This window comes from Panthera tigris, chromosome B3 (assembly GCF_018350195.1).
Source record: "Panthera tigris isolate Pti1 chromosome B3, P.tigris_Pti1_mat1.1, whole genome shotgun sequence".
NCBI lineage: Eukaryota > Metazoa > Chordata > Mammalia > Carnivora > Felidae > Panthera > Panthera tigris.
In genome coordinates, this window is record NC_056665.1 from 75,077,295 (window position 1) to 75,102,399 (window position 25,105).

At 39.8% G+C, this 25,105-nt stretch overlaps 1 long non-coding RNA gene across 1 annotated transcript in view; it reads left to right on the forward strand.

Moving 5' to 3' along the window:
• The first annotated feature begins 721 nt into the window (after positions 1 to 721).
• Positions 722 to 25,105, forward strand: part of LOC122239243 — a 100,032-nt gene continuing 75,648 nt past the window's right edge. Inside the window, exons 1-3 of the long non-coding RNA XR_006218191.1 lie at positions 722 to 826; positions 2,063 to 2,144; positions 2,356 to 2,524. This is a non-coding gene — a long non-coding RNA (uncharacterized LOC122239243). The remainder of the gene's footprint in view (positions 827 to 2,062; positions 2,145 to 2,355; positions 2,525 to 25,105) is intronic.

Genomic DNA, 25,105 nt, shown 5'->3' on the forward strand with positions numbered 1-25,105 from the left:
TCCTTCAGCACATGGACGGTAAAGAAAGTGAGGGTATTTATCTTCATTGGTTGGACTCCTGATTTAAAGGCCTCAAAGGAAGCAGAGAAAAGAACCAGTGTCCTAGAGGTCTCAGGTGAAGCTCTGGATGAGTGGCACACTTTCATCGTTGCCTACCTGGTATCCATCATCCATCCTCCCTTCTTCCTTGGTTACAGAAGCCCACTTGTTCAGTATGGCAATGTAGCTAGTTCAGTGCTTATCACCCCAATCTCCCTTGCTAGAAGATGCAGTTCTGACCAATGAAAAACAAGCAGAAGTCTTCTGGGTAAGGCTTCCAGGAAAGTTCCTAGACTAAAAGGAGACAGACAGGTGAAACATGCCTTTAGCTCTTTCTCCTCCTTCTGGTCTGGAATTTAGTATAATACTCGAATTCCTAGAAGTGTAACACCATTTGGAAGCATAAGGAAGAAAGACACATAGTAAGGATGATGGAGTGGAAAGACAGAAGGATGCTGGGTCCTGGGTGACACCCGTCTTGTTTGGATTTTGTATGTGTGTGTAAAAATGAACCCCATTTGTTAGCGCTTGTGCAGTTGGGATTCTGTAATGTGTAGACGAATGTAAACTTGACAAGTGCACTGGACATGCCTAGAAAACATGTGAATGAATCAACTCTCTGGGCAGATCTGGCCCCTAAATGTCTTCTGCCATCTTTTATATTCTCCCACTTTAGTTATCCGTTACCTGAATGCAGAGGAACCAACGGGTGACTTCAACGAAACACCAAAGGATACTGGAAACCTAAGACAGAGGAAGAAAGAATCTCTCAGCCACACAGAAAAAGGTTGTATGCCAAACATCTGATCATGAGCCAGCCATGAACTTTTATTAGGTTAAAGCATTGAGATTGGGGGATGATTTATTAGGATAACTAGCATTAATAACTCCACCTAAAACACAACTCATTAGGAGAAGGCCTGAGATACTTCTTATACCAATTAGAATGTTTTAGACTACAAGCAACAGAAAACTCCAAATCTAATTCACTTAAACCAGGATATTAAGTATTTAACAAACCAAGGATAGGACAGTGTCAGCATTGGCTCATTTAATGGATAAATTACATCATTAGACTCCAGGTTTGTCTTTCTGCTCTGCCATCCTCAGCATTTTGGATTTGTCTTCAGGCATGTTCCCCTCCTAACTTCCCCTCTAATGCTTCCAAGGTCCTAACCAGGAATGACCACATCTAGAAGAACTTGTTTTCTCATGTGGGTCTTCTTAAGACTGAAGAAGGCTTTCCCAGAAGCCTGATAGCAGACATCTTCTCATGTTTTATTGAACACAAGTGCCTCATCTGCTCATGCCTAAACCAATGCTGGCAAGGAGAACAGGATCTCCGTGATTGGCTTACACCAATCAGCATTTGCCTCCCAGGGCTACACCTGGTATCAGCCTTCCCTAAAGCACAGGTTTTCTCAGAGAAGGGTAGGTCTCTGCACAAAATGGGAGAGTCCTATTAAGTAAGAGGGGATAGGATTAGATGTGGGTCCCATCCAGCAATGTCTGCTGTATTTCTCATGAGAGAGCTCATCCTGAGAAGAGGGCCCCAGGTACAGTGAGATTAATTCAGCGACAAAGCTTTGATCATTGGGAGAGATTCAAGATCTCAAGTATAATGCAGTGATAAAGGACTATGTTCTTGGCCCCTCTCCTGGATGATTATTTGCTTCTCAAAGAGAGTGAGAACTTTATGTAAAAAATGAATACTCAGTCTCGTCCTGCCTTTTTCCCTAGCAGCTTTCACCTGTCTGTGCCTCAGGACTACAAGCAATAGTTTGTTGCTTTTCTTCTCCCCTGGTCACTGATGGCTGCTGCTTCCTGCTGCTGGCATTCCTTGGAGTTGTTTGCTCAGTCCTCCTACCCTGCCCCCAGCTTCTCGTGGCCCCAGGCACCTGTAGCTCAGTTGGGCTCTCTCCCTCCCTCAGCTGCAGGTGCAGCTGCTACATACTTCCTAAATACTAGAGTGATTTGGAGAGGTTTCCCTCAATTATTCAACTCTTCCCTCTTTTTCCCCTAGCCTGGAGACAGCCTGGAAACTACAACCAGAGTATGTCCAATGGTGAGCAAGTGAGAGGAGCAGGAAGACACCATCGGTAGGGGTAAGAAGAAATCATAGTCTAGTCTTGCTCACCAGAGTTCCATATTAGGATTGGAGGACAGATCTACTAGTAAGAGTATTTGTTTGCTGGACATTATGGTCTATGAATATATTTCCCTTTGGGACCTCAAAAATGAATTACGTGGATGGAAGAGGAGAGTTTTGGTAAAGTAGTCCTACCTTACTTCTGGTTTCACTTTCTGTGGTTTCAGGTACCTGTGGTCAACCGTCATCTAGAAGCAGATGGTCCTTTTTTTTTTTTTTAACCTATCGCTGAAGGTCAACAGTAGCCTAATGCTAGTCACAGTGCCTACATCATTCACCTCACTTCGTGTTACCATGAAGGCATTGTATCATCTCACATTATCACAAAGAAGAAGGGTGAGTACAGTACAATAAGATATTTTGAGAGACCACATTCACATAACTTTTTAAGTATACATTGTTTTAATTGTTCTATTTCATTATTGCTATCTCACTGTGCCTAATTTGTAAGTAAATTAAAAAAAAACATAGGATATATTATATAGGGTTCGGTACTGTTCACAGTTTCAGGTACCCACTGGGGGTCATGGCATGTATCCCTCCAGATAAGGGAGGATTACTCTATCTCAGAATTTCTGGCCACTGTTAACTTGAAAGTGTATCTTTTCAGGACATTTGTATGAATATGTATGTGTGTTTTCTTTAACTGAGAACATATTGCTTTGTGGTATTTTTATTTATACTTAAGAATGGTATCAGGCACCTGGGTGGCTCAGTTAAGCATCAGACTTCAGCTCAGGTATGATCTTGTGGTTCGTGAGTTCAAGCCCCTCACTGGGTTCTCTGCTGTCAGCACAGAGCCCACTTCAGACCCTTTGTCCGCCTTCCTCTCTGTCCCTCCCCTACTTGCGCTCTCTCAAAAGTAAAACATTAACGAAAAAGAATGGTATTAGGAATCATCAGCAAATAGAAACCACTGTATATGTTTCAAACAAGTGTAAAATAAAGGGGATTTATTATACAGCTGATGCCAGAGTTTAGTAGTCAGAGAATGGCGAGGCAACCCAGAAACGACCAGCAGTAGGAAAATGCCTTACTCCCAGACGTGAAGGGACGAAGGGAAGAGGCAGTGTTAACAGAATACGGACACCAGGGCCATCTAGCTGGAGGCAGGTCCGTGCAGAGGGCTGCAGAGCTAGGGCCGGATGGCGGTGAGGGCCGGTGGAGGCTGGAGCCACAGGAAAGACGCAGCTGCTGTAAGGGTGCACTCGCGGCAGGGAGAGCAGGGGAAGAGTACCCAGGTTTCTCCACCCCTTCCGTCCTTTGGTTGTCTGGTTAAATACTCTGGGCTGAGGACATGTCGTTGCCTGTGCCACGCTGGAGGGCAAAGAGCAAGAAATGGATCTGAGAGCCAACAGGAGAGTGGCTATTACTGTCTCCTTCTTGTCACTCAGCACCCCCTTTCACTCTTCTGCCTGAGTTTAATGTCTAGGCAACGACTTCACACTTGCACCTATCAGGAGGCAGCTGTCACTTATACAGACAGACATTTCCCTCCTTTCCCCCAGATGGAGGCACAGAGTAACTGTGTTAGCCAAGCTAGGTTCTCCAGGTGATCTGCAGCACCTCTGTTAGTTCCAGGTGCTCCTATTTGTGGTTCGGTTTTCTGAGAACTAAATTATGAAATTAGGACTCGCCAATACTCCTCAAACAAAATAGTAAAGGAAGAAGAAAGGTGGACGTAGGTATTTTGTTATTATATACGGGCAGTCCTCATTTCTGTAGACGTCATGAGGCCATATCATTGACACATCTTTTTTTTTTTTTTGTCTTGTACGGTCCATTCCACGTTCTCTGACACGACACTCAGGAGCACCTCAACTGGGTTCTGGCGGAATGATCTGACTCTTTCTCCCTGAAGCATATATGTCATTGGTGGTCCGCCCTGATTAGGTTGTTGTAATCTTCCGTTGACTTTTACTGTGGACCTGGAAGTAGTGGAAGGTGCCACAGTATATCTTCTGGTTCTTCTGGGTTCTGGCGTAGTCTTCTGGCCCTCTTGTGTCGCCTCAATGCAGTTTCCCTTTGATAGATTGTATGTATCATCAGCTAGTACAATAACCCCTCTGCCTGTTGGAACAATGGCACGAGAGGCCCAAAGTGACCAGACAGTTTTAGCTTATAATTGAACGGGACGATTGCGAAACCTTGCTCCCTTGGGAACCAAGATCTATAAACCATCGGAAAACAACGCTGCAAAGTTGCAGTGATGGAATATTATATGCACATTAGCCACAGTGAACTTTCAGCAAACCATTCTTGCTATTAGGCCAGCTGTTTCTTGGGGTTGGGCCACGTAAGATGAGGGGGTGACACAGATCAAGCCTGTTGCTGAAATGCCCTTTTTACTCTGAAAGGTCAGTGGAGGCCCAAGATGTTGGGGTGGCTCAAGATTGTGCAGTTTTACCTGAGACACCCAAATACCGCCGTCCCCAATCCCACGGTCCCACTCTTCTGAATAATGTCCTAACCTTAACATGAGAGATTTGAGCGTGCTTGTATTGGCCAAGTAAGGGGAAGTTAGCTGACAGGAGCCGGAGCCTCTGCAGGGGGCAGCACAGGTGTGGAAGGAGAGGGAGTTCCCCAGGGGCAAGGGTTTGCATGTTAGGAATTATTGCAGAAGGGGTCCTGGAAGTAAGGAGTGGAGAGGCAGGATCAGAGGAGGAGGAAAAGCCAGGCAAAGTTCCTCAGACGGTGGCTGTAGCCGGGTCCTGCGGTGTCAGCTGCACCTCACTTCTCCGATCCTGAAGCAAAGGAGCTGTGTTGTTATAACCCTTACCCATCTCAGGCATTGGTTGCTGGCAACCCCTCCTCTAAAGTACACAGGCATTTCTAGATCTTTGCTAGGCGATGTGAGCTCCCACAGCCTGAAGACACTTTTTCCAAAGAATAATTGCAGGGGCTCCCTTGATGGAAAATCACATGCAAGCTTGTGGGAGCTGGGGGAGGCACACTTAGAAACCATAAAAAAATGGGTCCCTGGTGACCTGCATGCATTGTGACATTGTTGGCTACACACCCACACCGTAGTGTTCTGCTCGTGCCTTTCGTAGTCTGAAACTGCTTGATGCCCCAGGGCAGGGAAATATAGTTCGCTGTGCGATGCGACAGAGCAGAGAATGATGGGGGTTGATCTGAGAATAAACAGGTAATTGACTCCCCGCCCCCAGTATACGGTAAAAATTTTTTCCTGACATTAAATGTTATTCTATAGCCATTTTAATGATTGCATAATATACCAATACACAGATGTGCATGTTCATTTAAGCAGTCTCTCTTGTTAGAAATGAGCTCTTACATATTATAAATATTGTGGAACAACTCTGCAACTAGGGTTTAGTTTATGTGCTTAATTTTTTCCCTAGAACACGGAGTGTTGGTACTTTAATTGGGCTTCTGTGAAGAGGAAGGTAGGTGTAGCATTACTCAAATACTCTAAGTAAGTGGATGCAACATGTAAAATTCCTGATATGAAGGTATGTGAGTAGGCAATGTTTCACACATGGTCTGGTTTCTACAGTCAGTAGTTTATAATTCAGTGTTTGGAAATAAGTACATATTTTTGTACTGAAGTGATGCTCTAATTGGTATTTAGGTTCCCAATATATCTCATGAGACTTCATTTAATTCACGAGATATATCGGGAACTTAAATACCAATTAGAACATCGCTTCAGTATATATGAAATCTATATAAATACAAATAGAGCTGAGCTGCTGAGTTATAGCATGAATAGTACAGTTTTCTTCCCCTCTCTCTCTGTCTCATCTCAATCCGTGTCTTTGGGAAAGGCCCATCGCCAAGCCATGGAATCAAAACAACGCTTGCCAGTCATTTAGACTCAAGTAGAAAATTAGGTTCATTATGAATCAGAATGAATTTGCAATTAAATCTCTGTAATTGTAAGATACTTTATACCCTGGGAAAGGATTTTCAGGCCCCATGTATAGGAGGAATTGTTTTTGTTTTTGTTTTTTGTTTTTTTTTTTGTTTTTTTTTTGAGAATGTAACTTTTTATCCTGAATTCATACCTTGTTAACCTTGCATACTTTATTTTTGCTGTCAGCTAAGGTCAGTGCTTTGTATTTACCAGGAACAGTAAAACAGTGGCTTCTGTTTTGAAAGCGTTTGCTAGAGAAATAGACATTTAGAAGATGGGATTCAGATGTGACATGGAAGATTTTGTGAATACCAGTGCATTTTTATTCTTTGGGTTAACACATAGTTCTTCGTCCTGCTTTCAGATGCTACCTAGTTATGTAAAAATATAACTATGTTGTAATTAGCCTATGTGGATATAATCAGATAATCACTACTGGCTTAGGATCAAATCAGGCTTCAGAGTTTGGAGCTTTAATTTTTTTTTTCAGAAAATAGTTTATTGACTCCTTAAAAAAAACTTTAAAAATAAATTTTGTATTTTGGAATAGATTTAGATTTACAGGAAAATTGTGAAGATAGTAGAGTCCCTATGTACCCACCAAAAATAGATTTGCCTATTATCGACATCTTACAGTATGATACATTTGTCATCACTAATGAATTAATATTTATACCTTATTATCAACTAAAGGCCGCATTTTATTCAGGTCTCCTTAATATCCATCTGTTATTTTTCTGTTCCAGGCTCTCATCTAGGATATCACATTATATTTACTCATCATGTTTGAAGGCTCCGTTGGGCTATGGCAGTTTCTCAGACTCTCTTTTGTTTTATTTTTTGGTCTTTCAAGAGTATAGTTTAATTTCCCATTCACATGCAAATCAGAGCACCTCTAATGATCATTCCGTGAACACTGTATGACAAGAATTGCTATCTACTAGACAATGCAACTCACTTTGCTTTCATTTTCAATATACAGAATAAGAAACATGGGAAACTTATTTTATTTTATTTTTTTTAAAAAGTTATCTCTTCTTTTGATGAGAACACCTAAATTCTATTCCCTTAGCAAATTTGAAATATACAATACGGTATTATCAACTGTAGTTCCCGTTGTTATACATTGGACCTCAGACCTTGGTCATCATATAACTGAAAGCTTATATCCTTTTACCAGCTTCTAGATTTTCCTTGTTTTTGATGACTTGGGCAGTTATGAGGAGTTCTGGTCAGGTATTTTGTCGATGTCCCTTAACTGGGATTTGTCTGATGTTTTCTTTATGAGTAGTGTGGGGTTGGGAGTTTTGGAGAGGAGAACCAGAGAGGCGAATGTGCCTTTCTCATGGTATCCTATCAAAAGCTCGGGAGTTGTCATTGGTGGTGTAAACCTTGAACTCTTTGCTGAGATCATGTTTGTCAGGTTTTTCCACTCTAACATGTCCCTCACCCCCCTCCACACCCTACTTTTTGGAAGTAAGTCACGAGGCCCACACCTTAGAAGTGGGGTGTTCTGCTTCATTCTCTTAAGGGCAGAGTATCTACATAAATCATTTGGGCTTTAACTGGTTTTCATTTTAAATGTGTGTGTGTATGTGTGTGTATATATATTATAGATTTGGTCTGTAAATGTAGGTTCAAAAATGAAAAGAATACTTTCCCACAACCAGTTTTTTAAAGTTAAATTGAAACTTTTTGTCATAGCAGCATGCCTTAGGTCACATTCAAAGACACATCTTAATATCTGAAAGACATTGATTTCTAAAGAGAAAGTTTTCAACAATAAATTTATGTGTACTATGAAGGCTGGTCAATTTTTTTCTATGCTAGTCTGGTGGGTATTTAATCCAACACATTATTTAGTATCCTATACAATTTCCAATTAGATTATATGAGGAGAAAATCTTCACACAGGAAAGATTCTTTTCCTTTTCTCCGGCAGAGTTGTGTGTTGTATATCTTCATTACTTCTCCTGGGAAGAGATTAACTTTTCACTGTTGATATATTCTGAGTTTTATAGGGAACAGAACTCTCAGGTAGAAAAGTGATTTTACTCTTCGATTTGCAGAGCTTTCGATATCCATCATAATTCCTGTCATATCCTGTGGATATTACTTTGACCATTGCAGCCAGAAATCCTGATGTAATCAGTTCAGTCTTCAGGGAGTTCTTTGAATCAAAGCCATTAAGAGACTCTAAATGAGCCCCGCGAGCGGCGCTTGCTGGGTTGTGCTCACAGGTGAGTTTCCATCAGTAATTAGATCTTTCATTCTTGGCATTTGAGCAAGCAGTGCTTTTCATATAGGATGCTGCAAGGTTTGGAGCTTACTTGTGAAATAAAAGGAAGCAGAAAATTCAGACCTTACTGTGGCAATAAAGACTACTGAATACCGAGCTTCTTTGTTTGCTAGAGCTGTCATTTAATTTTGCACCTATAGGTTGAAAGAGAAGACTATAAGTTCACTTTCTATTAAAGGAAAACTTTATAAATTCTTTTTTATCTACGTTACATACTTGCCCTATTCTAAATGGAGAGGTTTAGGCATGTTGTGTTTATCTTGTTTGTAGATATGCTTTCTCTCCTTATCACCATCATGTATTCTCTCTTTACTATCCATAAAATGTATATTAGATGGTGATATATAGAATTGCAGAACATGGGTGGGATTACTACAAACAGAAAGGATGGAATGAGATCAGGGTGTGGGCATAGCTTTAACTCTTTTAAAAGTTAGGGGTTTGGATCCTGATGCTGAATTGTTTATATATATATATATATATATATATATATATATATACACACACACACACACACACATATATATATACATATACATATGTATATAGATATGTTTGAGGGAGGATGCAAACTTTTGGTTCCTAGGAGGTATGGGGGAAAATCAATGGATCGGTACAAAACTGCTATTTCAACTATAAAGATAATTTTTATGAGTATAGTTCCAATTTAATAGACTTGGGATAGGGTGTAGGAGTCTTACTTTTGAACAGAGACCTTTCTGTTGCAAGTGCTCCCAGAATTACATTTTTATTAACACCATATGATAATATGGTATTCATGAAATCTGAAGACAAGAGTTGGCATATTTCTCGAAACATCTCCAAATTAACTTTTGAAGAAGAGCTCAAATTCATAGCCAATCGAAATATTGTGGTTTGTAGGATTCCCAATTTTCACAAGAGGATCTCAGCCTCTACCCCCTTCTCCCAGCTGTGCCAATTTTTACAGCTCATGGTGTCAAGAACTGTTAAGAGTCTAAGATTTTATCCAATTTTCAAGCTATCAAATTAGCCTGCCATTGTTTCATAGATGCTTCAGAAGACGTGAGACTCTTGGGTCAGAGACAGAGAACTTTATTACTCAGGGTACAGAAAATATCACAAGCTTAATTTTTGTATTGGTTCCTTTGGCCTTCTGCATCCCACAGAGGCAATGGAGAGCAGCCCAAGTAGATGTTGTGTACACAGATTTTTGCCAGAGAAACCCTGAATTTAAGAAATCCTCAGTTGTGGAAGAGGGCTGCTAGCAATCTTCCCAAACTATTGCTCCAGAGGGAGATATGTTTACGGTCAGGAAACAAATACGCCCTCTGCTTCACAGAGAGATATCACCTCTGTCTTCCAAGGTGGTTGACTATGTAGACATCCTTGCAAAGACAATCCAGAACAAAGCTGTCAATGCCTTTTTATTGGAAGACAAGCAGAAACACAAGAGACCAGTGGTGGATGTCTGCCAACAGGTGGCTCTACACATCACGTAAAATTGTCTATCTATCTGGAAAAATAGGATAGCTAGCCTCTATTCACTTTCTACCCATTTAATCATCCCATTCCTTATTCATTCAAGTATTTTACCGCACTGTGCCTGGTACTATGTGAGGTAAAAAATACAACAATGAAGCCAGAAAGATGAAGTTCCCTACCTTGTGAGGTTTACATGCATGGGATAGAAAGGTTTTGACAACATGTTTACCTCAGGAAACAACTGGTTACAATGTGACAAATGCACATAAGGCACTACTGAAATGAATACTTGGAGACTTCAGGGTTCTGATGGAGCAAAGTATAAAGTACCTATTGGGACTGCCAATAAACCTGTGTGCCTGGATGAAAGAGAGTGAGGAAGAGAGTGTGAAAAAGGCTGGAGGCAGAGACCAAAGAATGCAATACCTGCTCTGCTGTATTAAGGACTTGGAATGTTACTTGGAAGGCACTGGAGAAATCCTGAAAAGTTTTAAGCAGGGGAATGATATCATCAGAGTTTTGCTTGGAAGAATCACAGGGTCTCTGTGGGGATTGTGACCAGCAGGGACACAAGATTAGATGTAGAGAATTATTATAGGTGAAATGATGACAGAGTGACAGAGAAATTCAGGATAGAAGGAAATGATTGGTTGTGAGATATTTTGGAGGCAAAATTAGTATAACTTTCTGACTGATTGGGTGGAGAGAAAGTGGGAGATATTGAGGAATGCTCCTGGATCTTGCTAGACCACTGAGTGGATGAGTGGAGGGCTCATGGTGAGAGAGAACACAGTAAAGATAGGACAGGTTAAATATTGACAAGTTGCTGCCCCTCAATATTTGTCACAATTGTGTTTGGGGAAAATGTTTACCTTTTTTAAATTATTTTTTAAAAATTTACACCCAAGTTAGCATATAGTGCAGTAATGATTTCAGGAGTAGAATCCCATGATTCATCCCCTACATATAACACCCAGTGCTCATCCCAACAAGTGTTGGCTCATCCCAACCCAAGCTCATCCCATTTAGCCCAACCCCTACCCACAACCCCTCCAGCAACCCTCAGTTTGTTCTCTATATTTAAGAGTCTCTTATGTTTTGTCCCCCTCCCTGTTTTTATATTATTTTTGCTTCCCTTCCCTTATGTTCATCTATTTTGTATCTTAAATTTCACATATGAGTGATGTAATATGATATTTGTCTTTTTCTAATTTCACTTAGCATAATACACTCTAGTTCCATCCACGTTGTTGCAAATGGGAAGATTTCACTCTTTTTGATGGCTGAGTAATACTTCATTGTGGTTGTGTGTGTGGGTGTATGTACGTATACACATTGTGTGTGTGTGTGTGTGTGTGTGTGTGTGTATACATATATATACACACACACACATATATATATATATATATAGCACGCATGTATATATATATGTATATATATATGTATACACACACACACACACACACACACACACACACACCATATCTTCTTTATCCATTCATAAGTCATTGGACACTTGCACTCTTTTCCATACTTTGGCTATTGTCAATAGTGCTGCTTTTAACATTGGGGTGCCTGTGCCCCTTTGAAATAGCACACCTATATCTCTTGGATAAATACCTAGTAGTGCAATTGCTGGGTTGTAGGGTAGTTCTATTTTTAATTTTTTGAGGAACCTCCATACTGTTTTCTAGAGTGGCTGCATCAGTTTGCATTCCCACCAGCAGTGCAAAGACATCCTCTTTCTCCGCATCCTCTCCAACATCTGTTGTTGCCTGAGTTGTTAATGTTAGCCATTCTGACAGGTGTGAGGTGGTATCTCCTTGTGGATTTGGTTTGCATTTCCCTGATGATGAGGGATGTTGAGCATTTTTTTCATGTATCTGTTGGCCATTTGGATGTTTTCTTTGGAAACTTATCTATTCATGTCTTTTGCCCATTTCATCACTGGATTATTTTTTTGAGGGCGGGTGTTGAGTTTGATAAGTTCTTTATAGATTTTGGTTACTAACACTTTATCTGATATGTCATTTCAAATATCTCACTTTTTCTCTTATTCCATCAGTTGCCTTTTAGTTTCCTTCACCGTGCAGAAACTTTTATTTTGATGAGGTCCCAATAATTCATGTTTGCTTTTGTTTCCCTTGCTTCTGGAGACCTGTTGAGTTGGAAGTTGCTGCGGCCAAGGTCAAAGAGGTTTTGCTTGCTTTCTCCTTGAGGATTTTGATGACTTCCTGTCTCACATTTAGGTCTTTCATACATTTTGAGTTTATTTTTGTATATGGTGTAAGAAAGTCATCCTTCTTACACCATCCAGGTTCATTTTTCTGCTTGCCGCTGTCCAGTTTTCCTAACACCATTTGCTGAAGAGACTGTCTTTATTCCATTGGATATTCTTTTATGCTTTGTCAAAGATTAGTTAGCCGTACGTTTGTGGGTCCATTTCTGGGTTCTCTATTCTGTTCCATTGATCTGGGTGTCTGTTTTTGTGCCAGTACCATACTGTCTTGATGATTACAGCTTTGTGATATATCTTGAAGTCCAGAATTGTGATGCCTCCATTTTCTCTTTCTGCTGCTTCATTATTGGTGTATAGAATTACAACTGATTCCTGTGCATTGATTTTATATACCATGACTTTGCTAAATTCATATCAGTTCTAGCAGTGTTTTGGTGGAATCTTTTGGGTTTTCCATTTGGAGTATCATGTCGTCTGTAAAGAGTGAAAGTTTGACTTCCTCCTTGCCAATTTGGATGCCTTTTATTTCTTTGTGTTGTCTGATTGCTGAGGCTAGGACTTCCAATACTATGTTGAATAACAGTGGTGAGACATCGCTGTCGTGTTCCTGACTTTAGGGGAAAAGCTCCCAGTTTTTCCCCATTGAGAATGATATTAGCAGTGGGTCTTTTGTATATAGCTTTTATGATCTTGAGGTATGATCCTTCCATCCCTACTTTCTTGAGGGTTTTTTATCCAGTAAGTGTGCTGTATTTTATCAAATGCTTTATCTGCTTCTATTGAGAGGATCATGTGGTTCTTATTATTTCTTTTATTAATGTGATGAATCACATTGACTTGTGGATATTGAACTAGCCCCGCATATCAGGTATAATCCCACTTGATCATGGTGAATAATTCTTTTGGTGTATTGTTGGATCCAGTTGACTAGCATCTTATTGAGAATTTTTGCATCATATTCATCAGGGAAATTGCTCTGTAGTTCTCCTTTTTAGTGGGGTCTTTGGTTTTGGAATCAAGATAATGCTGGCCTCATAGAATGAGTTTGGAAGTTTTCCTTCTATTTCTATCTTTTGAAATAGCTTCAAAATAATAAGTGTTAACTCTTCTTTAAATGTTTGGTAGAATTCCCCTGGAAAGCCATCTGGCCCTGGACTCTTGTTTTTTGGGAGATTTTTGATTACTGATTCAATTTCCTACTGGCTATGGGTCTGTTCAAGTTTTCTATTTCTTCCTGTTTCAGTTTGGGTAGTTTATATGTTTCTAGGAATTTGTCCATTTCTTCCACATTGCCCATTTTATTGGCATATAATTGCTCATAGTATTCTCTTATTTATATTTCTGCAGTGTTGGTTGTGATCTCTCCTCTTTCATTCTTGTTTTAATTATTTGGGTCCTTTCCTTTTTCTTTTTGATCAAACTGGCTAGAGGTTTATCAATTTTGTTAATTCTTTCAAAGAACCAGTTCCTGGTTTCATTGATCAGTTCTACTGTTTTTTTTTGGTTTCAATAGCATTGATTTCTGCTCTAATCTTTATTATTTCCTGTCTTCTGCAGTTTTTGGGTTTATTTGCTATTCTTTTTCCAGCTCTTTAAGGTGTAAGGTTAGGTTGTATCTGAGATCTTTCACTATATACTTCCCTCTTATGACTACCTTTGCTGCCTCCCAGAGGTTTTGGGTTATTGTGTTATCATTTTCATTGGCTTCCATGTACTATTTAATTTCCTCTTTAACTTCTTGGTTAACCCATTCATTCTTTAGTAGGATGTTTTTTAATCTCCAGGTATTTGTTGTCTTTCCAAATTTTTTCTTGTGGATGATTTCAAGTTTCATAACCTTGTGGTCTGAAAATATGCACGGTACAATCTCAGTCTTTTTGTACATTGTTGAGAGCTGATTTGTGTCCCAGAATGTGATCTATTCAGGAGAATGTTCCATGTTCCATGTGTACTCAAGATGAATGTGTATTCCACTGCTTTAGAATGAAATGTTCTGAATAGATCTGTTAAGTCCATCTGGTTCAGTGTGTCATTCAAAGCCATTGTTTCCTTGCTGATTTTCTGCTTAGATGACCTGTCCATTGTTGTAAGTGGGGTGTTGAAGTCCCCTACTATTATGGTATTAGGTTCAATGAATTTCTTTGTATTTGTGATTAATTTATATATTTGGGTGCTTTCATTAGGGGGCATAAATGTTTACAATTGTTAGATGTACTTGGTGGATAGACCTCTTACTTATGATATAATGCCCTTCTTCATCTCTTGTTACAGTCTTTATTTTAATCTAGTTTGTCTGATATAAGTATGGCTATTCCAGCTTTCTTTTGTTGACCATTAGCATGATAGATGGTTCTCCATCCCCTTACTTTCAATCTGAAGGTGCCTTTAGGTCTAACATAGGTCTCTTGTAAACAGCATATAGATGGATCTTGTGTTCTTACCCATTGTGTTACCCTATGTCTTTTGATTGGGGTGTTTCGTCCATTGACATTTAGAGTGAGTACTGAAATATATGAATTTATTGCCATTGTGTTGCCTGTAGAATTGGAGTTTCTGGTGGTGTTCTCTGGTCCTTTCTAGTCTTTGGTTTTTTTTTTGGTCTGTTTTTGTTTTGTTTCATCTTTTCTCTCCTCAGAGTCCCCCTTAAAATCTCTTGCAGGACTGGTTTAGTGGTCATGAACTCCTTTAGTTTTGTTTGTTAGGGACACTCTTTATCTGTCCTTCTATTTTGAATGACAGCCTTGCTGGATAAAGAATTATTGGCTGCATATTTTTCCAATTTAACACATTGAATATATCCTGCCACTCTTTATGGCCTGCGAGGAAACTGTTGCTTATTGAGCCTTTCCTCAGGGGGTGTAGTCTATCTATTCCTCCCTCTTATCTAGATTCTATCTCAGTATTGAGCCATGTGCCTGAAACATTTTACCTTCTTTATGAAAATGTAGTATGGGAGAAATTATTCTGTAATCTTGGTACAGAGTTGGCAACTTTCTGAGCAACTGGTTCTTAATTTTATAGACACAAAACTATGAAATAGATTGAGGTTCTTTCTTTATATGATTGGCAGTTAGAAAGCTTGGAACCAGTTTTGTTGCCCACTTCTAACCAGTATGTAGGACTTTATGGTGTACAAATCTTGCTTTTACCTGCTATCCCTCTTTAATCTTATTTAGTTAGTTATTTCCTCTTGCTGAACTGAATGTAGTTTTGATCAGCTTAGATATTTTCTGAAACAAGTTGGAGTGTAAATAAATATGTACAAATTTAAGACTAAGCCACCAGTGTCTTTGGACAGATAAATCTACTAGGGCCTTGGTGCCTCATCTGTAAAATGAGAGGTTTGAGCCAGATATGCTCTTGAGATTTTTTTAAAGCTCTCACAGTTCCTCTTTCTAAAGAAAATTAAAAATATATTCAAGTTTGAGTCATCATAGATGACATATCAAGTACCTAAAACTGACTAACTCTTATCTATCATGTCTTTGCTCATGGAATTGTTAATTATCTAGAACATTCCTATTCTTGAGAATGAGCTATGAACTGCTATTGTCAAATATACTCTTTACTACAACACTGTATACAGGATTGTATTATAGTAAAACCAGAAAGTGTTTCTCTTGCCCTACTTTATTGCTCTTACTGAAGTTCAGCTCATTTGTAACAATTTCAAAAGATACTTGCTTTTTGCTTCATTACTACACACGTGTCTCGTGATTAGGACTCATTCTAAGAGCTACTTATTGGTAAATGGGTTTCAAGTGTATCACTGCCCAAGCTCCAAAGAAGAAGCTCTTCCTCTGAGCGATGCCCCATGGTTCATGGTTCCATGGAAATGAAGCCAGAGGATTGTACCCTTAGGTGAGAATTTGGGTTAATTTGAATTGGTATGCCTGAAAGAAAGCAAGATACTCCAATGCCAGTGCTCATAGGCATTAGGATCCCAAATTGTGAGCTGAGTTTGCTGGCTGGTTTCACCATCTTGCATTACTCAAAGGCCAAGATGACCTTTCTCAGTCTGCTATCAGCTCAGGTGGCAGTCCATCTGATGTCTGAGTAGTACACTTGCATCAATAGTAGAACAATTACATCTTTGTTCAATTTTTCTGTATATAGGGATTCCCTATATTACACTGCATATGAAAATAGATGTTTTAGGTGCAATTCTTTAAACAAACATTTATTGTTTACTTTTAATGGGCCATGCTCTGTGCTATCTCAGTTTATGGGAACAAAGGAGTCAGCCCTGCTTAGCATCTGCTTGGTGTCTATGTGGGAAGATAGGTGAACAAATATAAGAGGATAAAATGCTCACCAAGCTGTATGTAAAGAAGAAAGTGGGTAAGGAAGGATAAGATGTTATTAATGTCTCAAGGTAGAGGTTCTGGCAGACGCATTGAAGGATTATCTGGAAATTAGTTCATGGAAGAAGACATGAAATTAACTTTGGACTTCCTTTTAGGTTGTATCATCTTTTCTATTGTGACAAAAATCTATTGCAATAGAAAGACAGGGCTGATTATGGGATTTTTTTATGAGACAAAAGATTGCCTGTATTTGTGAGTCTTTGCTACATCAACTCAGTGTTTCAGCGGAGGTTGGAAGGAGGACAAATCTAGAGAAGAAATGAAGCTCCTGGTATACTTGACCAGATAACAGAGTACATACAATGGCTTTGAGAGGATGACTTTGATTGCTCTGGGTCAAAAGCTGTAAAAATATACAGAGCAGAGTATAGTTGGATACCATCTCTCATGTTACAAAAGTCAACACAGAGAAAAAGAGGAAATTTCCAAGTAGAGAAGTAGGTGAAATTTCAGAGATCATCTTATGCAAAGTCAGCAAAGATAGGGCCCCCATTCTCTCATCTAAAGCCCCAGGCAAAAGGTTCCTGTTCCTGTGTTGTTAGTGATTTATTTAGCTATCCACTAAGGTCTAGGTACAATGCTGAACATAAATCTTGATATTTAGAGCTTAAAATTCTCATTCTGACAAGTCTCAGGATGGGGAAAAATCAGTATATATTTAAGAGAATTTAGACTTTCGTCTCACTGGAGCCCAGGTGATGTGCCCTCCTGGGAGTGAGTGGAATGCTCAGATATTCTAACGGAGTGGTACCCAGAAAAGTGAACTACCTGGTGCAGGAACTTGCAGGTGTTGGAGACCTTTTAATCAGAACATACCATGGGTTGATGAGTCTTCTTCAGGAAAATGAACAGTCATGAGACCTTTCTGGAGAGTAACAATATCTCCCATCTTAGTGTGCTTTATGAATACCAGGCACAATACCAGATGCGAATGTATCATTTGATACTCACTTTATGTGTATCTTTTACAGTGTGGAAACCAAGACTCTGAGATACTGTTTTTCTGTTGAGGAAGAGTGTTAGAAAATCAATATGACCTAATCACTAATACAGTGTTGAATATAAAAGAGAGAAGGTAATGTTTAATGATAACTTACTGTTTGGGGGGGATCAAAAATATTGGGGCATGTAATTATTTCCACTTAGGATAGGAGGAAATTGAGACTCAAGGAGGGTAATTACTTGTCATATATTGCACAGCTCTTAAATGGTGGAGTTGGAATTCAAACCCGTGTCTCCTTATTGTAAAGTCCATGTATGTTGTTTGGCACGATGAATTCAGGTAGAATTTGAGGACGTTGGATTTTGTCTTGATCATCTTCTTCTTTACCCCTTCTCTTCCACTCTGGGCCTCTGGACAATCCAGAGCCTAATTTGTACCTAATCCTTGTTCTCTGCTCTCAGGTTGTAAAATAGTCTCTGTCAAGAATCAGATGACAATTAATATGATGAAAAATGACAGTTAATTTTCTGACCAGGCATGAATGAAATTTAGAAGGAACTCTTTCTGATTTCTGTCGATAAGGACAGGCTTGCTGCTTGGGTATTAAGGAAAGAGGTTGGAAACAACTAGACGACTAATCTGTTTCTGGAGAGAGTCCTGAGTTCTACTGGGCAGGCCCTTAGGAGGAAAGTCAGTGACTTTGGGTTTAACAAAGAATTAAATACATTTATCTCTCACTCTTGAAAACTGGTTACCATGAATGACAATTTTATTCTTTCTGATTGTTTAAGGGTTTCTCAACCTTAATGCCTTGACATCTGGGCTGGATAATGTTTTGTGGTGGGGCCTTTCCTGTGTATCATGTGATATTTAGCAGCATCCTTGACCTCTACCCATTAGAAGTCCGTTGGGGCTCCTCAGTTATGATAATGAAAAAGGGATCCAGGGGGACAAAAATCGCTCCTGGTTGAGAATCACAGATTTAGAGCTGCTAAGTTTTTCCAATGACCACTTTTGCAAAGTCTATTTTTATTAAAAAATTGTTATGCAGATCATTCTGTACAAAGCTGCAGAAATCTACATGTGCCCCTGTAATTAGCCTGAGTCTACTCTTCTGCTTGGTAGACAAATTTAAAAGAAACTTTCTCTTTGAAAGAGATAAGCCAAGAAGCTGAAAATACAGACAGGTAGAAAAATGGTCCTTTAATGAAATCCAGCTGCCAAGAAAGAATATATAACTGATTCTTTTTGGGGTTATTCTTCAGTTCCCCTGGATGGTATGCATAAAATTGGTAGAAAATCTTATTGGCTGCTTTGCTCACTTAGCAATTATGTGGAAGTCCAAATATAAATTACACTTTATTTAGTGCCTGCCTTACTATTTGGAATTTTATTCCAAGGCCCCAGAAGAGCTACAATTGTTACCCACCACAGTCTGGACCTGCCAGCCACATGGAGCCTCCTTTAAATTAACTGTCACCTTCTGTATTCTTCCAGCCTCCTTAGCCGGTTAGTGTGGTGATGGTTCAGAATTGTCCTTGGTCGTGTCTCTTAGACAGTAACCCTGGGAGAAGCACAAAGAGAGGACAATTCCTTGTAACAGTTCAGTGAGTAATCATGTCCAGCAGCCCTCCTCAGAATTGTGACAGCGGTTTTAAATATTGGGAATTCTCTTTTGTATTAGTGCCTATTTCAGACAGCTTAGGTTTTAAAAAGTTGAATATTTTGCCTCTATTAGAGAAGAATTTTATGCTCATTGTGGGAAATGTAAAAAATGTGTTATAAAAAATAATAGTTGTCCATAATCACATCATTAAGAGACATTCGCCATTAAAATTTTAGACCATTTTCTTCTAGGATTTTGCTATGCATTTTACATTGATGGTATCATACTATAAAATAAAATTTAGTATTCTTCTAGTTAAAACTTTAAAACAGCTTTATATCATAGGCTTGGTTTTTTTTTTTTTGACATTTACAATCCTTAAAAGTTACTTTTTAGGAAGCAGTGTTGAATTAATCATCATAGAAATCCTTCTGCTCTAGGTAGAGAAATCCAGCACAATTCCCTTTGTACAGAAGGAAAGTTAAAGCACAGAAGTGAAGTGATTTTCTCGCATCTTATACCCATGTTAATTATTGATGCTAAGGGAAGAATTTGAATCTAAGATACTTGCGGGATTAGCTTTGTGTTTCAGGAAGCTCTCTCTGGCAGTGATGTAGACAGATGCCGGGCTGGACAGGCAGACCCATGAGGAAATTGGTGTAACAACACAGGAAGTGATGAAGACCTACAAAAACAATTGAGGACTAAAGGAAGGGAGATGATGGATAAAGAGATAACAGAGTGTTAACCAGTAAACCTACCACTTGGTTAGTGGTTTCTGTGGAAGGTAAAGAAAAGAGAGGAACCCAGCCTCTTCTCATGTAGACACTGTCCACTGAGAGAAAGTAATGGTTGGCACAGTTTTGGAGGAAGATGAGCACTTCTGTTTGGGTGCAGTGTAATGGAAATTGTTATAGAATAAGCAGGTGGAATTGCCAAACAGGCTGTTGGAATAGTGACTGGCTCCAAAGTGGGGGTGGGGTGGGGGGGATGGGGATGGTGGTGGTGGTGGTAGTGGAGGAGATGGAGGAGGAGGGAGAGGAGGAGGAGGAGGGGCAGAAGGAAGGGAGAGAGAGGGTGTCTGGGTTAGGCTGATTGACTCCAGGTAAATGGTCATTTAGAGGGTCAGCGACGTCACAGAGATGGATGAACTGTCCTAGGGAGAGCATGCGGGATTCGAGAGAGCCTCAGATGGAGCCCTTCTCTGAATCTCATAAGCTTCTTTTTAAGGTGGTCTCTTGGTTAATCTGGGTTATCACGCAGGGTCTCACTTCTTCACTGAGATGGCTTCACCAAACAGGAAGGTTTCTTCCCATCTCACTGGACCCTGCAGCAACATTTATCAGTAGTCCTTTTCTCTGCCTTGTGCAACTCCCTCCTCTTTCCACATACTCTTGCTCCCTCTCTCTTGCTGCTTTTGTGGAAGTCCCTTTGTTGTCCCACACCCTAGAAGCAGGTTGCAGTCTCAGACCAAGCCCAGCAGACACTCGGAACTCAGCTTCCTCTTCTCTCCCCTCTCCTGACACTCGTCTGAGCTCTGAGCGTTCCTCTGCATTTTCTTAATCTGAGTCCCCAAACATCAACTGAATTGAGGAAACAGCTGGGCCCCCGGGAAGTGTGGTACCCTTTCAAACTTGGATTTAAGTATGTGTTCAACATCTATTTAGTGGAGGGTGGAGTTGAAACAACTTTTCTATTAATACCAATGTAGTGTGCCCTGTATTTTTAATTTATCATTTGACCTCTCTTGTTCTCCTTTAAACTCCCTTAAAACAAAAATGCACTCATCTAAATGCATCAGTGAATGATGTGGAATTTAATAAAAATTTCATAGGAGAGAAAAATGAGGTTATTTGCATCTTGGTATACATAGCATTTCCAGAAATTCCCATTGGGTTTCTCATTTCTTACCGATCTCTGTTCTTGACCCCACAGCCTTATGTGTTCTCTCTACCCTCTCCAACAGTTGGCATTTCTGATTTACTTTTCCTAAATCTTTCCCTGTCTTTTCTCTGTCACTTTTTTTTTTTTTTTTTTTTTTTTTACTCAGGGCATTTTTCTCTTTCTGACTTTTGTCTCCAAGCTTTTATGCTGCCATCCGCTACTTAATACTGCCTTTAAGTAGCCAGTAGCCATTACAAGAAATATGAAGATTTTAATTGTTATCAGGAAAAAAAATCTTCCTGCTACCTAAACTCATACTCTTGTGAAGGCTCCAAGAGATCACATATAACAAATACTGTTTAACTGTGAATATTAAAATTCAAAATATATGCCTGTTTGTAACGCATGTATGAATGAGAGCCCTTTACATTTTGCCTGCTGAGTTCAGAACTGTGTCCCAGTTTTTCCTGGGGATAGTTTAGCCTTTAGAGTTCATTGCCTGGTACAGCTGTGCAGATGGTCTGATATTTAACCAGGCTCTGCCAAACCCTTCTACTGGGAGAGCAGATGTGGTTATTGCAGGACTGAGGGGTGTGGGTTTGAGGGGCATTGAAAAGGACGAATACATCTGGTACACATTCACCTTCCATGCCTGGCAATGTGATTGCCTCCTTTAATATTTTTTCATTGACCATTCTGTGAGTTAAGTTTTCCTTGTGTGTGTGTGTGTGTGTGTGTGTGTGTGTGTGTGTGTGTGATTTAAATATTCTTATTCCCATTTTGTAGGTGAGGAAAGTGAGGACCAGAGAAGTTAACTACCTTAAGGCACAATGAAAGAGCTGAGGTCTGTGGCTCAGAGGCTCAGGCCTGCACAGAACCTTGCCAGAACAGAAACATTTGCTATTTTTCAGCCTCAAGAAAAGGAAATGGCTTTGTTTCTGTCTTTTCGTGTTGCTTATTTTAGACTCTCTTCACAGGGTAGGAGAGCTAAACTTTGCATGCGTTGAGGCTGAGGATCAGCTGGAAACACAGGCAGTAGAATAGAGGATTGGGTTCTAAATGTGTTTATACAGATTAGGAATATCCTCTGGGTGAGCAGAGGGGCTTCCCAAATCTACCAATTTGGGAATTTGCAAATTATGCTTGTACCGTTTGGGGGAAGCCTATCTTACCTTTAACTTCATGATTTAGTAGCTGGCATTTTTTTTTAAGTTTATTTATTTATTTTTTTTGGAGAGGGAGAGAGAGAGAGAGCGCACAAGACGGGGAGGGGTAGAGAGAGAAGGAGAGAGAGAATGCCAAGCAGGCTCCGCACTGTCCGCGCAGAACCCCACATGGGGCTTGAACTCACGAACCATAAGGTCATGACCAGAGCTGAAACCAAGAGTCTGACGCTTAAGTGACTGAGCCACCCAGGTGCCCCTAGTGGCTGGCGTTTTTAATTAGGCCTCAAGCTATTTGGGAGAAGGCATGTATACAGTTTTAGAGATAAGCCTCAAAGCAGCCACTGTGCTCGTAAACACGTGACGGTTTTCCACATTCTGTCCAACGTACTACAATCTCAACTGTCCTCAGGTGAACTTTGAAAATTGCCACATTATCCCAGTAATTTCACTCTGTAAGAAGGCTGATTTCCACTTGTATTTAATATTATTTTGTCTCTGAGTGAACTTTTTATTCCATGGATGCTGATTCCTAATGCTAGTTTCCATGAAGTGCCTCATGGGACACAACTTTGTCAATGACGCTCACACAAATGTAGGAATAGAATCCAAACCAGCAAGATGGTAACGAATGAAAATATTTTTCTGTTAATGAAAATAACATCTCCAAATCAAGGTGCCCAGGAAAGTGATGGCAAATAAATATTTATTGCTTTCAGCTTCCACCCTCCCCACTCTGGTACTAGGAAGTAGGAATATGTTTCTGGTGATTAAGTAGCATTTCAGAAATCAGGACTGACACCCGGAGGCAAACTTTTTGAGATAAGGCAGTCAGAGACCTATGCTCCCAGACCTGACGCCCCCTTACTCATGATGGTTTGCCTGTCCTCTTTCCAGAGGCCTCATTGTTCGAGTAGTTCAAGGACAATGATTCCCTTTTAACTTCAATTTCTTTAATATTTTTAAAGATTCTCTGCTGGAAGTTATAAAGGATGCAGACTGAACAGGACACTTGTCTGAATTTTTAGGGTTTTGTAATCCAGGGAGAGTGATGATGCAGGTAACTATAAGATACGGTAGACTAGAGTAAGGAAAGGTCCATTGATACCATAGATATGGCCCATTTGGAAAATAAGAGAAAGAAATACTGATTCTCACTGCAGAAAACCTGGGGCGGAGAAGAAGAAATCTGAGTGTCTTTGAAGTATGCGTAAGACTTCTTTGTGCAGGGCAGAGGAGGGAGAGGGGAACATTTAGGGTAGATGCAATCGCACGATCAAAGGCAAGAGAGTGAGAATGGCACAGTCTGCAACTGTATAGCTGGACATAAATGTGGATGAAAATCTAGGATTATTAAGAGTACTGCGTAAACAAAGATAATACTAGGATACAATAAGAGACAGTGTTCAGACTTGGATTTTCTGATTTTGAGACCCAGTCATTTACTAACTTGGTACTCGATGTACTCAGTAGTTCGCTAGTAACAGTTTACATTCTAATATACACTTTTGTTTTTGTTTTTCTTTCCAGATTTCTCCCTAAAATAATTTGTGTTCAGACTAGGGCACTGTCAGTTCCTACTTTCCCTACTGAAATGCATTATAACTGGCCTCTGTGCTTGCCTTCTTGCTTTCTTGCCCATTTTCCATACAATGGTCTCAGTGATCATTTAAAAATATAAACCAGAGTCTTCTACTCTTCTGTTTGAAACTGTTTAATGGATTCCCAGTATTATCTTGAAAATAGTTTAATGGCTATCTCAAAGACCGTAAATACTAAATAAATAAGTGATTGGTGATATATGAGGAAACAAAGAGTCATGACACATCTCAAAGAACTTTCTTCAGGGCACAGAGCAAGGCGTTCTGCCCAGGGCTCAGATGTGTAATATGTAATAACAACAGCTCACCCTTGCCAGCCACTGCTCCAGAGACACCTGTGCGCGCACGCGCGCGCGCGCGCGCACACACACACACACACACACACACACAAACATTGTGCAGAAGGTACTGTTCTCTTCATACTGTGAATGAGAAAACAAAGGCACAGAGAATTTATTTTTATTTATTTTTAAAATTTTCGTTTTTTAATTTTTTTAAAGAGAATTTGTATTTAAAAACCCAGACACACCAAGAACCTCAGTCTTCATCTAGTTTGGTGATCCTCAAATACTGGACTGCAGATTAGGGATGTCTAGAACACATTTTCCACTGGTCATTTTTTCTTGCTTCTTACTCTTTTCTACTAAGTCCTATTTACTTTTTACTTAAGTCTATCCACAGCGAAGCTCGTGGTTGGTAACATTCTTAGTCTACGTCTAAATCTGTCTTTATTTGTTTACACTTTGGGGGGAGGTGGTTTAATACAATCTAGAGTTCTGAATGGAGACATTTTCTCTGAGCACATTGAAATATTCCTTTACATGCTAGCCCCTTTTGTTGCATTTGGGAGATCTATTGGCATCCTGTTTCTTCTCTCCTTGTTTATATTTATTTTTAAATTTTTGTTATATAAGATATACATAATGCACAAATCATAACTGCACAGTTTAAGTTTTATATAAATACACACTCATTTAACTACTTCCCATATCAAAATTTAAACATTTCCAGTATCTGCAATGTTTCCTTATGCCCCTTCTCAGTCAATATCCACCCTTTTGCCCCCTGGCACCTGGGACTCTCTATATGTCATGAGTTCAGATCTGCACTTAGTTGTTAAAAAAAATTTGCCATTTTATCCAGCATTTCTAGGTGTTTGTAGCTGGAAGTTTTTTGTTTATACTACTTAACATATGGCCTTAACGAAGTCATAGGAAAAGGTCATGCCCATTGCACCTAAAATAAAATCCCACCTCCTTAAACACGACCCATGTTGCTCTGTATGAATTGGCTCCAGTGCACCCTTGAACTTCATCCCCTGCAACTCCCTCCCTCATTCAAGCACCACTCGTCTGATTGCTGCTGCAGAGCATGACAAGCTCATGCCCTGACCCCAGACTGCTTCTCTCCTTGGCATCCTTTTTCTGTAGTTCTTTGTATGGCTAGTTTGTCCTTCAAGTCACAGCTTCAA